The 13,660-nt window shown below is 42.8% G+C and overlaps 1 protein-coding gene across 6 annotated transcripts in view; it reads right to left on the bottom strand.

Annotated features, from left to right (window-relative positions):
• ARK2N (arkadia (RNF111) N-terminal like PKA signaling regulator 2N) overlaps positions 1-12,887 on the bottom strand; it is an 85,618-nt gene extending 72,731 nt beyond the window's left edge. For 2 of the 6 annotated variants that reach the window (XM_019464151.2, XM_019464152.2), the window contains exon 1: positions 12,620-12,887. The gene's annotated coding sequence lies outside the window, so the exon portion shown is untranslated. The remainder of the gene's footprint in view (positions 1-12,619) is intronic. The other 4 variants (XM_019464148.2, XM_019464149.2, XM_019464153.2 and 1 more) reach the window with 4 other exon arrangements.
• Between the last annotated feature and the right edge of the window lie 773 nt (positions 12,888-13,660).

The following is a 13,660-nucleotide window of genomic DNA, read 5'->3' as shown; positions in this document are numbered from 1 at the left end:
CTTGCTTAGACTTGCAGTTTCTTTTACATACATTTCCTTACAATTAAAATTTTTTGGCCTACGAGGCATGTACTGCTTTAGTCTCACTTCAGCATCATTTTGTTTCATTGTTTTGTTTCATTTTCAACATGTAAATAAGATCTTTTCTGACTCAAGGGGTTCTGCATTTGCTGTTCCCACTACCAGGAAAGCACGTTCCTTCACTCTTATGAAGGCAGGATAGCTCCTGTATTTCAGATCTCAATTCAAACTCACCTAAAAAAAGGCCTTCCATAAATATACTAAACACCTCTCACCCATACCCCATTATTCTCCATTTTTTAAAAGGGATCTAAAGTTACCTTGCTCATTTGTGTATTTATAGTTTATTTTCTGTTTCATAGAATACAAGAGGTCACAAGACTTGTCTCACCGTAGCATCTAGAAAAACACCCAACAGAGCAGACATTTAATATCTGTTGAACAACATATACTTCTATTCACTATTTATTAAGTAAAAGATATTTTGCTAGGGCCTGTAGATATAATGTTTAAAAAACAAGTTTCATTAAAATAAAATCTTGAGGACATTTTGCTTTTTCAAAAACTGGCCATTTTAAAATCCTTTATTTTTAATAATTTCCCAACCACTTAAAAATTTTAAGGACAGAGGCACCTGGGTGGCTCAGTTACTTAAATGTCTGACTCTTGATTTCAGCTCAAGAGTCAAGCTGGGTTCTGCACTGACAAAGCAGAGCCTGCTTGGGATTCTGTCTCCCTCTCTGCTCTCCCACCCCCTGCTCACACGCACTCTCTCAAAAATAAACATTTAAAAATAAATAAATAGGGGGCGCCTGGGTGGCCCAGTCGATTAAGCGTCTGACTTCAGCTCAGGGCATGAACTCGCGGTTGGTGAGTTGGAGCCCCGCATCAGGCTCTGTGCTGAGAGCTCGGAGACTGGAGCCTGCTTTGGATTCTATGTCTCCCTCTCTCTCTGCCCCTCCCCTGCTCGTGCTCTGTCTCTGTCTCTCAAAAATAAATAAATGTTAAAAAAAAATTTTTTTACATAAATAAATACAGGCGCCTGGGTAGCTCAGTCGGTTAAGCCGCTCACTTCAGCTCAGGTCACAATCTCCAGCCCCTGTCGGGCTCAGTGCTGACAACTCGGGCCTGGAACCTGCTTCAGATTCTGTGTCTCCCTCTCTCTCTGCCCCTCCCCAACAAGTGCTCTGTCTCTTTGTCTCTCTCTCAAAAATAAACATTTAAAAAAATGTTTTCAATAAATGAATGAATAAATAAATATTTTAAGGACAAACTCTGCTACAAGTGTAGTTGCCCTTTAGCACTGGCTTTATCTACAAATGCATCATAGCTTAGCACATGCCTTTCAGATATGCGTAATAATGATACAAGACTTAAGAAACTAATTATTTTTTCAAAATTGCAGCCACAGGAAAAGCAAATGGCATGACATTTTTTCCTTCCTTATATCTATGGCTCAACTAATACAAACTATCAATGTTTAAATAAATACTAAGCCACTTCATAATTTGGTTTCGCCACAATTATACAAGAATACATCTTTTGTGGGCACCCAGCTGGCTCAGTCAGAAGAGCATGTGACTCTTAATCTTAGGGTCATGGGTTCAAGCCCCACTTTGGATGTAGAGATTGCTAGATACATATACATGTATATGTATGTCTATGGGGTGCATGGGTGGCTCAGTCAGCTAAGCGTCCAGCTCTTGGTTTCAGCTCAGATCATGATCTCATAGTTTGTGGGTTTGAGCCCCACATCCAGCTGGGTGCTGGCAGTCGCAGAGCCTGATTGGGATTCTCTGTCTCCCTCTCTCTCTGTCCCTTCCCTGATGGCTCTCTCGCTCTCAAAATAAATAAATAAACATTTTTTAAAGTAAGTAAATTTTAACCAAAAAAAATCTTATTTCATGTAAATCAAAGTATATCTACCTTTTACATTTAAGAAGTAAACAAGGCTACTCCTTTGATAACTTTCCCTAAAAACAAATATCCATTGTTTTTACTTTGTAGAAACCCCCAAACCACCATTTCTTTAGTATATTTATATTTGAAAAAAAAAATAGATATACTTTTCTATACCGCACTTACTTAAAATTATGCTCACGGCATACCAATTAACCAATAAAAGTAAAAACTATGACATATTAATAGGGAAGGAGTTTATTAAGCAAGGGAATTGCAGTCTAAATAGCTTCACAGCAGGGGCGCCTGGATGGCTCAGTCGGTGAAGCATGCAAGTCTTGGATCTCAGGGTTGTGAGTTCGAGCCCCGTGTTGGGTGTAGAGATTACTTAAAAAGAATAAAATCTTTAAATTTTTTTAATGTTTATTTATTTTGACACAGAGAGAGAGAGAGACAGACAGAGCATGAGAGGGGGAGGGGCAGAGAGAGAGGGAGACACGGAATCCGAAGCAGGCTCCAGGCTCTGAGCTGTCACACAGAGTCCAACACGGGGCTCAAACTCACAGACTGCGAGATCATGACCTGAGCCGAAGTCGGATGCTCAACCGACTGAGCCACCCAGGCGCCACAAGAATAAAATCTTTAAAAAATAAATAAATAGTCTCACAGCAGTCTAAACAAATATTTTAAAGTTATTTTTTTAATAGGCTTGCCTTCAAAATTCAAAAATTGTGGGGTTTCTTTACAGTTTAAATATTCAACTGTGTTTATCACTGAAACTATGATTCAAAAATGATGCACTCTTCTAGCACTGAAAATCAAAGCAACTAGACTACTTCTACACTGTTGTAAAAATACTTCTTATGTTAATGGAACTTAAAAAAAAATCATGAGACTACCACCAACAATGAGAGAAGTTTCTGCCTCCAAGACAGTTATGATATAAAATAGATTATAGTTTGTATCTACTGCTCTTTTTTTAAATAAGAATAGCTTTCCTAATAATTGAGACCAAAGTTAAAAAAAAAAAAAAATCCATGACAATCAGTTGTGAGTCTTTAAAACCATTTTCTAAGCTCTTTGTCAAACTCTGACTACCCTGCACCTAAAAACTTAAAAAAAAAACAAAAAAATAGAGCCCAAGTTAAGGTGTTTTGAAGTTTTGCTTTTTTTTTTTAATTAAAAAAATTTTTTTTTAATGTTGGCTCCTTTTTGAGAGAGAGAGAGAGAGAGCATGAGCGGGATAGGAGCAGAGAGAGAGGGAGACACAGAATCTGAATGAAACAGGCTCCAGGCTCTGAGCTGTGAGTACAGAGCCCAACATGGGGCTCAAACCCATCCAAGATCATGACTTAAGCCATAGTCAGACGCTTAACCAATTGAGCCACCCAGGTACCCCTTTAATTTTTTTCTTCTAACGTCTGTTTGTTTTTGAGAGACAGAGAGAGACAGAGCCTGAGTGGGTAAAGGACAGAGAGAGAGGGAGATACAGCATCTGAATGAAGCAGGCTCCAGGCTCTGAGCTGACAGCACAGAGCCCAACGCGGGGCTCGGAACTTGTGAACTGTGAGATCACGACCCGAGCCAAAGTGGAACACCTAACCAACTGAGCCACCCAGGCGCCCTAATACATAATATTTAATAAATATTTGTTAAATTGATGAACTGAAGAATCATTTTAAAAAATCACCATGACTAATAATGAAACACCTTAACAGTACTATCAACTTGGATATAAAAATAAATCAAAAAGAAGCCCCCTCTTCCTAGATGTTCAGTTCTAGGAAGAGATTCCATTATGTCCCTAATGGTGGTGTTGCCAAATCCTTTGAAGTAGAAAAATTAACCTTGTTTCTAATTTTTATATATAAACACTAACTTACTTTAATGACAATAGTACCCTTATCTTAAGTAAGCACTAATATCTCAAAACAAATATTGCTTTTCAAAGATTTCTTTTGATTATTTGTTGCATTTGGGATTAGTTTTCCACTGAGAAGTTGTAGCATGGATAATATGGACAATGCAGTAACCAAAGATCAGGATTGAAATAAAAACTCCTACAAAACTATAATATAGTTGAAATAGCCCTCTTCTCCACAGCAATCCATCCCTTCGCTTAGCTCTCAAATGGAAGAGGTCGAAGAGGCTATAAACAAGGTACAGTATAAAAGGCTAGAACCGGGAATGATGAAGGGCATTCAGAGTGAGGAGTTATGAGTAATTAAGTAATGGAATTCAGCAGTGATTATCAAGAGCTGCTAATACCACAGAGAACCAACCATTAAGTGCCTCCTAATGCAAGTACTCAACATCACCTATAAAATATTTTCCCCCCTCAAAGAAAAAGGAGAGACTATACATTATAGAAACTGAATCTGATCAAGCCTCTAAACCTAAAGCCAAATAACAAGAAACCAAAGGGACAGAGGAACACGTTTAATACCACCATTGGAATATAACTGGCAAATTCAAACTGGGAAAATTTTCTTCAACAAATAATTTGCCAGGGGAAAAAAACAAAGTGGGGGACCTTTAAATTACAAAACATTACAGACCTTATTTGACTCAATCTGAGTTAAGTATAAAAATACATTTATGAGACAACAGAGCAATCTGAATACTAAATATTATATGATAGTAAAGAATTATTGCTAATTATTCTCAGTGTGGGAATAGTTGTTTGGCTTTTTCCTTAAGAGTGAAGTTGATGGGGCACCTGGGTGGCTCAGTCGGTTGAGCGGCCGACTTCGGCTCAGGTCATCATCTCGCGGTCCGTGAGTTCGACACACTGTCAGCTGTGCTGACAGCTCAGAGCCTGGAGCCTGGTTCAGATTCTGTGTCTCCCTCTCTCTGACCCTCCCCCGTTCATGCTCTGTCTCTGTCTCAAAAATACATAAACGTTAAAAAAAAATTTTTTTTTAAATAAAAATAAAAAAAAAAGTGAAGTTGACTAAGAAACTGCAGTGCTAAAAGATTGGAGTACTGAAAAGGAATGTTAAAAATGAATGCGGTTGAATGGATTTGGCCTATCCAAACTGAAATATAAATTGAGAGATTGCAACCACGGGAAGAGAGCAACTTTGCTTGCTTGCCAGCCAACCTTTTCTCCACTGATATAAGCTCTATAAATAGGCCAAGAGTGATAATGGCTGCTCAAATCACTTCATGTTACAGATACTACCACTACTGACATGCATCTGGCCCAGCCCCAGGCTGTGAATAAACCAGCATCGAGAGCCAAGGAAGTTACCAAATGCAGAGAAGGCACCATGGCTAATGAGAGACCCTCTACTCAAAAGCAACATTGGTGTAAATTAAGGATAAAGAACAGGTTCTAGATTTTCTCCAAGATTTCTGCTCTGGCTATTTCTATCTCCCTCAGAATACAGAACACATAAAGATGGGTCACCACATAGTGGGATCTGAGGTCCCCAAGATAAATGATACCAAAAACTTACCAGAGCAAATCATTTAGGGGGCTGCAATGGAGTAAAATAATAGGAAACCCTTGATGATAAAGTGTTGATGTAAGAATAAACTATGCTTCTATGTTAGATTAAAACGAAGGCAGCCAGGGGTGCTGGAGTGGCTCAGTTGGTTAAGCATCTGACTCTTGGTCTTGGCTTGGGTCATGATCTCACGGTGGTGGGTTTGAGCCAGCGCCCCCCCACCCCCCACGGGGTCCAGCTCTGCCCTGACAGTACAGAGTCTGCTTGGGATTCTGTCTCCCTCTCTCTCTGCCTCTCTCTCCCCTACTTGCTCTCTATCTCTCTCTCAAAGATAAATAAAAATAAACTTAAAAAAAATTTTTTTAAACTAAGGCAGACAGGATACTGCTTAAAATCTTAACCACATGAGGTTTTTGTTCTTAACACAGAAAGGAAAACAGTTCTGTTTTCCCAGAGTTTTAGTCCACACCCAACTTCCCTATCCCCAACAATACCTTTCTCTAATTATAAGGCATCTAGCAAAATGCTGACTCAGAACATCATAAAAGTTATTTTTTTTTAACCAGACAACTCAATAAAAAATAACTTCTAAACACGTTGGTCCATATCTTGTTTCCCTAATGTTTGCCATGCTAATGAAAACTTAAATTTTTTAATTTTTTTTTTTAGCTTATTTATTTTGAGAGAGAGAGGGTACAGGCAGGGAAGGGCCAGAGAGAGAGGGAGAGAGAGAGAATCCCAAGCAGGCTCTGCACTGACAGCGCAGAGCCCGATGTGGGGCTCAAACTCAGGAACCATGACATGGTGACCTGAGCCAAAACCAAGTGTCGGATGTTTAACCGACTGAGCCTCCAGGTGCCCCGAAAACTTAATATTCTAAATTACTCAAGCACAACCCTAATTTATCCACATTCTTGGATATGACTGCTATAAGTTTCAACAGATTTAATTTTGGTAATCTTTGAACAAATGACCAGAACTTACTAATACTTGGACTTGAAATCCAGGCAGAGGAAAAAGTATTTTGTAAACGAACTGGCAGTACAAAAAAGAACACTCAAGTCCGCATTTTCTTTTACACTTAGAGACCCATTTAAGAAAAATGTCATTTAAAAACAAAAACAAAAGAGGGGCACCTAGGTGGCTCAGGGGGTTGACCATCAGACTCTTGGTTTTGGCTCAGGTCATGATCTCATAGTTTGAATTGGAGCCCCGCATCGGGCTCCACGCTGGCAGTGCAGAGCCTGCTTGGGATTTACTCTACTCCCTTTGCCCCTTCTCCACCTGTGTACACACTCTCTCTCAGACAAATAAACTTTAAAAAATAAATCAGTGAAACAAATTGATTTTATAAAGGAAAAGACTAATTCCACACTATAATTATTTTGTTTTACAGTACCGTTTTCTCCTATAGCCCATTATTCTTCACATTAAAAAAAAATTTTTTTTAATGTTTGTTTCTTTTTAAGAGAAAGAGAGACAACACAAGCAGGGGACAGACAGAGAGAGAGGGAAACACAGAATCTGAAGCAGGCTCCAGGCTCTGAGCTGTCAGCACAGAGCCCAACACAGGGCTTGAACCATGAGATCATGACCTGAGCCAAAGTAGGACGCTCAGCCGACTGAGCCACCCAGGCATCCCAAAACTTTACTTTTTTAAAATGTTTTTATTCAATTTTTGACAGAGAAAAAAGTGGATGAGAGGCAAAGAGAGAGGGAGACAGAGGATCCAAAGCGGGCTCTGTGCTGACAGCAGAGAGCCTAATGCAGATCCCACGAACCTCAAAATCGTGACCTGAGCCGAAGTCAGATGTTTAACCGACTGAGCCACCAGGCACCCAACTTTTCTTCACATTTTAGAGCGGGAAAGAAACTCAGAAGTCATCTGGTTCACTAGATTTGAGTACCTTAGGCAGAAATGGTTTCTTTCATCTTTCCACCCATTCCCACCTGTCACCTACTCAGTAAATGGGATTTTAATTTAATCAGGTATAAACAACCCACATACACATACACGTAAGTCAATTCTGTGGTTGGTTTCTACTTTTTTTTTTTAATTTTTTTTTTTTAACGTTTATTTATTTTTGAGACAGAGAGAGACAGAGCATGAATGGGGGAGGGTCAGAGAGAGAGGGAGACACAGAATCCGAAACAGGCTCCAGGCTCTGAGGGGTCAGCACAGAGCCCGACGCGGGGCTCGAACCCACGGACCGCGAGATCATGACCTGAGCTGAAGTCAGACGCTCAACCGACTGAGCCACCCAGGCGCCCCGGTTTCTACTTTTAATTAATCTTCAGTTAACTAGAAAATACTCATCTAGGTAGTTTTTAAATCGAATAAATTCAAACTAGTAAGTTAGGGTTTATACCATGTATCTTTTTGCTATTAAATTACAAAGGCTGAAATCCTTGTTTTGAATAGGGACATGAAAGAGAACAGAATCAAAACTGACAATGAGCGCCATAAAGCCACAAAACCTAAAAAAGACACTCATCAAATGTGAGTCACGTTGGTTATTTTATGGTATTTTTAAACCACGTCTACTATTATCATCTGCTAACATTATGAAAAATATGTATAATATATATAACACACATTTCCTCCCTTAGTTCAGAAATATAGAAGGAATATGAAATACTTCTTAGTTTCACCCTGCTCCTTCCTTTTACCACAAGGACCTGTAGGCTGAGTGTGAAAACTGACTGAACATCAATCCCACTTGTGCTGAGAAGCTGCCCACACAGAAGCAGAAAACTGTTTATTTCCCCTAAGTTCAATCATGAGCCCTGAAAGAGTAAGGAATATAGGTACAATTAAAGATAAATGCTAAAAGATTTAGAAAAGTTTCAAAACAACAGTCAAATTTAAATTTAAGACTAGAATTTAAAAACTAAAGAAAAATAACTATCAAATTACTTCAGTCTGACAAATAACAATCAACCCAAAATAAAGAAAACCAGCAACATTTCTACTCATTGAACGTAAGGATGAAGAAAATCTTTTAAAAGGAATGCCTATTGCATCCTTCATATTCCACCTGAACCTTTTTTCCCTAAAAGAAGAAAATAATTTATTAGCAGACTAAGGTACCTTCACAACCTAACCCTCTGTAAACTGAAGGCACTGGTCACACTTAACCAGTCAAGATTATTGATACTCATGACTTTTGCATAGGCTGTTACCTAGCCTAGAATGCCCACCTGGAAACCCATCCCAACTCCGGTTTAAATAAATTTTTTTAATGTTTGTTTTATTTTTGAGGGGCAGTGGGGGTGGGGGGGAGAAGGGAGGAAGAGAAGGGGGGGAGGGGGGAAAGGGGTAGAGAGAAGACAGAAACACAGAATCCAAAGCAGGCTCCAGACTCAGTTGTCAGCACAGAGCCTGACGCAGGGCTCAAACCCATGAGTTGTGAGATCATGACCTGAGCCAAAGTCAGACCTACTGAGCCACCCAGGTGCCCCACAAATGCCGGTTTAAATGGTTAAGTTCCTTTAGCATCAGGACCTGTTCAATCCTATTCACCAAGCATAGCTCTAGCAACTAGAGCACTACTGGCACAAAGTAATCAATAAATAAGTGTCCTGTTTGTCCTGTTTTCTCAATAGCTCTTCCCCCTTTCTACAGTCAGCTTTCTACTCATTTATTACTGTCTATTTCATTTTTACTACAGCTATCCAAGAAAATTTATTTGACCCCAGATTCTTTCTTAAAATAATACAGAATACCAAAATCAGTAGGGTTCAAAAGAAAACAAATTAATGGCACGTTTTTAGGAACGCCTGGTTGATTCAATCACTACAGCATATGACTCCTGATCTTGGGATTATGAGTTCAAGCCCCACATTTGGTGCAGAGTTTACTTAAAAAAAAAAAAAAAAAAAAAAAAAAAAAAGTAAAAATTTAAAAAGTAGCATTTTTAAAAATATTTATTTATTTTTGAGAGAAAAACAGACACAGAGCACACAAGCGGAGGAAGGGCAGAAAGAGAGGGCAAGACAAAGAACCTGAAGCAGGCTCCAGGCGGTCAGCACAAAAACTTATGTGAAGACAAACCCACGAGCCGTGAGATCATACTCTTACCAAAGTCGGATGATCAACTGACTGAGCCACCCAGGCACCCCAAAAGTAGCCTATTTTACAGGTTCTCTCAAGTACTGTCAATTATAAGCATGTAAACATGAACACACATGTGTTTTCACATCCCTAGTTACATGCAGGAAAATCAGAAAGGTCTAAGATGGTTTGTCAAAATTACAAACGTAGGGTTTGGGTGTCTAGTACATACCAGTTCCAAACTTTAAAAAGAAACAAAACAAAACAAAAAACATTCTAATTGCCCATACATCAAATTTATTCATGCACATGTCAGAACAAAACTGTAAAACTGAATATCCCAGCAAAACAATTCTTTGAATGAGTTTACAAGTTACATAAAAGTTACCAGTCATATAGTAAGGAGCCTTAAAGTACCAATGTCACTATCAAATAAAATCTTTGAAGAACATACAGTGAACACTCAGTTCCAACAGAATCTAAAGCTGAATTTATCCTTAATATACAGATCTGGGATTAATCATGAAAAGTATAAAACAAAGAGCCTTATGGCACTCATTCATAAATGCATTTAAGAGTAATATACACTAAATTAGTGAGGAATTTAACAACTACACTGTGAACGTAATATGAAGCTAGCAATGGGGAAAGTTTCCAGCTCCAAAATCCAAGCCACTCATTTTCCACAAAAAAATGTCAGAAAAAATTGTTTCATTAAGAAACCATTTAGCTGATGCTTCAGGTATAATTACCTTGCAGCTTCTCTCTGCTTTTCATGTTGTCTACACCTGTATTGAAGTTTACATCTACATGTTAACATTATGAAAAAATATATGGCTTGAAGTTTCAAAAGTATGGGGCGCCTGGGTGGCTCAGCCAGTTGAGCATCCGACTTCGACTCAGGTCATGATCTCACCGCTCATGAGTTCCAGCCCTGCATTGGCTCTGTGCTAACAGCTGAGAGCCTGGAGCCTGCTTCAGATTCTGTCTCCCTCTCTCTCTCTCTCTCTCTCTCTGTCCCTTCCCTGCTCATACTGTCTCTGTCTCTCTCTCAAAAATAAACATTAAAAAAAAAAAAAGTACAGTCATACTGAAAAGCGTTCTCATTTAAAAATGGCTAAAGGGGTGCCTGGGTGGCTCAGCTGGTTAAGCATTCGACTTCGGTTCAGGTCATGATCTAACAATTCACAAGTTTGAGCCCAGCATTAGGCTCTGTGCTGACAGCTCAGAGCCTGGAGCTTGCTTCAGATTCTGTGTCTCCCTCTCTCTCTGCCCCTTCCCCCCACTTGTGCTCTTGCGCATGCTCTGTCTCTCTCTCCCAAAAATAAATAAAAACATTTTAAAAATTTACCAAAAAATGGCTAAAAATATTATTTCTCAATGGAACTGCATGAAATTTCATTGAGATCCTTTTCAAAGTAGCATAGGTCACTGCAGTAAATTCCATTTTAGTTTCCTGAACTAACTTCTATTAAAAATTTAACTCAGTTTTATATTTACTAAGCACCTACTGTGCATAAAGCACTAAATGAGGCATCATATTTGCCAGATTAGACAACTAAAATATTACACTTCGTAGTAATTAGACAACCAAAATATCACACTTCCTACTAACAAACGGTTAGCGTTATGACTCCTCGGGACATCAGGTAATAACTATCAATTGTAGGCCTCTAAAAATGCTTGTTAAACCAAAAGGCAATGCTCTTGCTGGAGGAATCCAGATTGCCTAGATCAGCAAAACTACATTAGAAAGTGAATAGCCTCCATCCTTAAAATACCCCTGGAGAAGAAAGGGAGTGATTCAAACTGTTAGCATGTGCCCAACTACACTACACAATAACAGGCTAGGCAAAACTGCCAGATGTATTTGTAATTAAGAGGTCCAACCTTGACAAAGCATCACCAGTGGGATTTTCATCCTACTGGCTGGAAGGATTCAGAAAGCAAAAGCTCAGTCAAGAAGTGAAAAGCACATCTAAGCATAAACTGCTCAGGCGGTTCAAGCTAGAAGAACAAGTACCCACAGACGTTCATTCCTTCAACCTGAGAGACTCTATTCTGACACAGCAGAGAGGACGATTTAAATGGGAAAATAAGGAGCACCTGCGTGGCTCAGTCCCTTAAGCGTGGGCTCTTGATTTTCGCTCAGGTCATGATCTCAAGCCCTCCATGGGGCTCTGCGCTGACAGCGGGAAGCCTACTTGGGATACTGTCTCCCCTTCTCTCTCTCTCAGAATAAGTAAAATAAAATTAAAGGAAAGTAAATTAGTGAGAGAATGCATAACCTGCTGTTCTCGTGGGGGCTGCTGCCCCAACAATAAACTGAGGTCGGTGCTATAAGAAATTAATTACAAAGTAGGAAGCGCTACTGCGGAGAAGTGAAAATTCCCTGGGAAGAGCCAGAGAAGACAATGATCTTTGATTTGGGATCCGTCAGTTTAACATTTGCGCCGATTTTCCAAAGAAAGTTGACAAACTCTCCACCAGACGTCAATTCTGGAGGCTGACACATCCCTCCATCGACTGGAGGCGTCTGCCGACCCAAGGTAGTGGAAGCGCCGAGAGGCAGGCGGCGCCAGCCAAAGGAAGCTTTTTCTCCCTCTCCTAGGCCGCGGCAGCCGCGGCGCTGGGGCGGCTGCCTGGGCTCCCGGGAGCAGGGGCAGGTGTCGGCGCCAGATCCCCGGTCGCGGAGCTGGCAGAGTTGGCAGAGCTGCCGCCGCCGCTTCCCCGGCGGGCCGGGACGCAGGAAAGTTGCGTGAAGACAACTCCAGGCCGAAAAGCGGCTCCCCCGCGCAGCCCGCGGGCTGCGGCATCTCCAGCCTCCTCTCAGCCCCCGGGGACAGGGACCCGCGGCCCGCGGAACAGGAGAGGGAGCTCCGCCCGCCAGCTGGGCGAAGCCGGGAGGACCCGAGGGTCACTGCCGGGCGGGCGGGCGGGCGGGCGAACAAGGCGTCGGGCGACTCCGCTCCTTTCGGGAGCCCCCACCCGGGCCGCGCCTCCCGCCAAGTCCGGGCGCGAACACTAGGCGCCCGCCGGCCGGGCCCGTCACGACCCCGGCGCCCGGGCGCCGCAGATCCCACACCCGCGGCCCGAACCCCTCCGACTCAACCCGACCCCTCCCCGGGACGCAGCCCGGTCCCACGGCTCGACCCGCAGCCGGGCCGCGGCCCTGCGCACCTTCCCGCCTCACCTGCGCTCCGCGGCAGCTCTGCACCTCCTCGCCCGCTCCGCGCGCCCCGTCGGGGCACGCACCGACCCCCCGGCCGGGACTCCCCCGGCCGCGGTGACTCGGGACGCGACGGCCACCGCCGCCTTCTCCTCCTCAGCACAAGCCCCGGCGGCGAGCAGAGGGTCGCAGTCAAAGCCCCGCCGGGGCTAAGGCGAATCTCGCCACCTCCACAGCCTCCACCACCAAGTCCCTTCACTCGTCCGCGCCGCCCGGAGAAAATGTCACCAGAGGCCGTTCCGCTCGGCGCCTCACTTCCGCCCGGAACCACAGAGGCCGCGCCGGTCGGCTAGAGCGGCCGCTGCGGCGGCGGCCTCCAGGGACTGGCTCGGGAAGCCGAGGGAAAGCCAGACAGCGCCATCTAGCGGACAGAAAGACGCAATCCTCCAGCTGCAGAGCGCCCAGCGTGCGGAAACCAGCTTCCCGGGCTCCTTTCCCGCGCTCCATCCATCTGATGAGGCAGCTCCCTTCCGGAAATGTCCTTCCCAGAGGGTCGGAAATCAGCCAATGCAAGACAAGGATAATGCCCTAAAAGAAGGACAGTGCTCCCTTTTCAGTGCACTTCTCACTATTCACCCCTTCTGAAGCCTTCCCTCAGGGAGCTCCTAGTGTCTGAATCCTTGAGTGACTCTTCACCGCTCCTTTCGTGGCAGCAAAGTTCCCTGGCCCCCACAAACTGATTTTCTCTAAGTTGGCTACAGCAGCTTGAGAATCAAGGGGGGTGGGGAGGGGGGACGGGGAACAGGAATGAAAAGGAAAGCCGGTAAGAGCAAATAAAAAGGGCCAGCCTGATGTCTGAGCCTGGACTCCCTTGCGTGCTTTTGGCTTCTGTAATCTTGCTTGCCTCTTCCCTCCTTGCCTGCTCCAGCCAGCAACCAGGAACCAGAAGCTTGACTATACTAGTCCTGCCCAACCCAGAAGCACACATGTATAAAGGATCAATAAAACCCAAGCTGGGTGCTCAGCCTTTGGAGGTGATTCTGCTGGGCCAGCACTGGTGCAAAA

The sequence above is a fragment of the Panthera pardus genome, unplaced genomic scaffold (genome assembly GCF_024362965.1).
Source record: "Panthera pardus isolate Hobbes unplaced genomic scaffold, ASM2436296v1 HiC_scaffold_15, whole genome shotgun sequence".
Taxonomy (NCBI): domain Eukaryota; kingdom Metazoa; phylum Chordata; class Mammalia; order Carnivora; family Felidae; genus Panthera; species Panthera pardus.
This window is presented reverse-complemented; position numbering and strand designations above follow the sequence as displayed.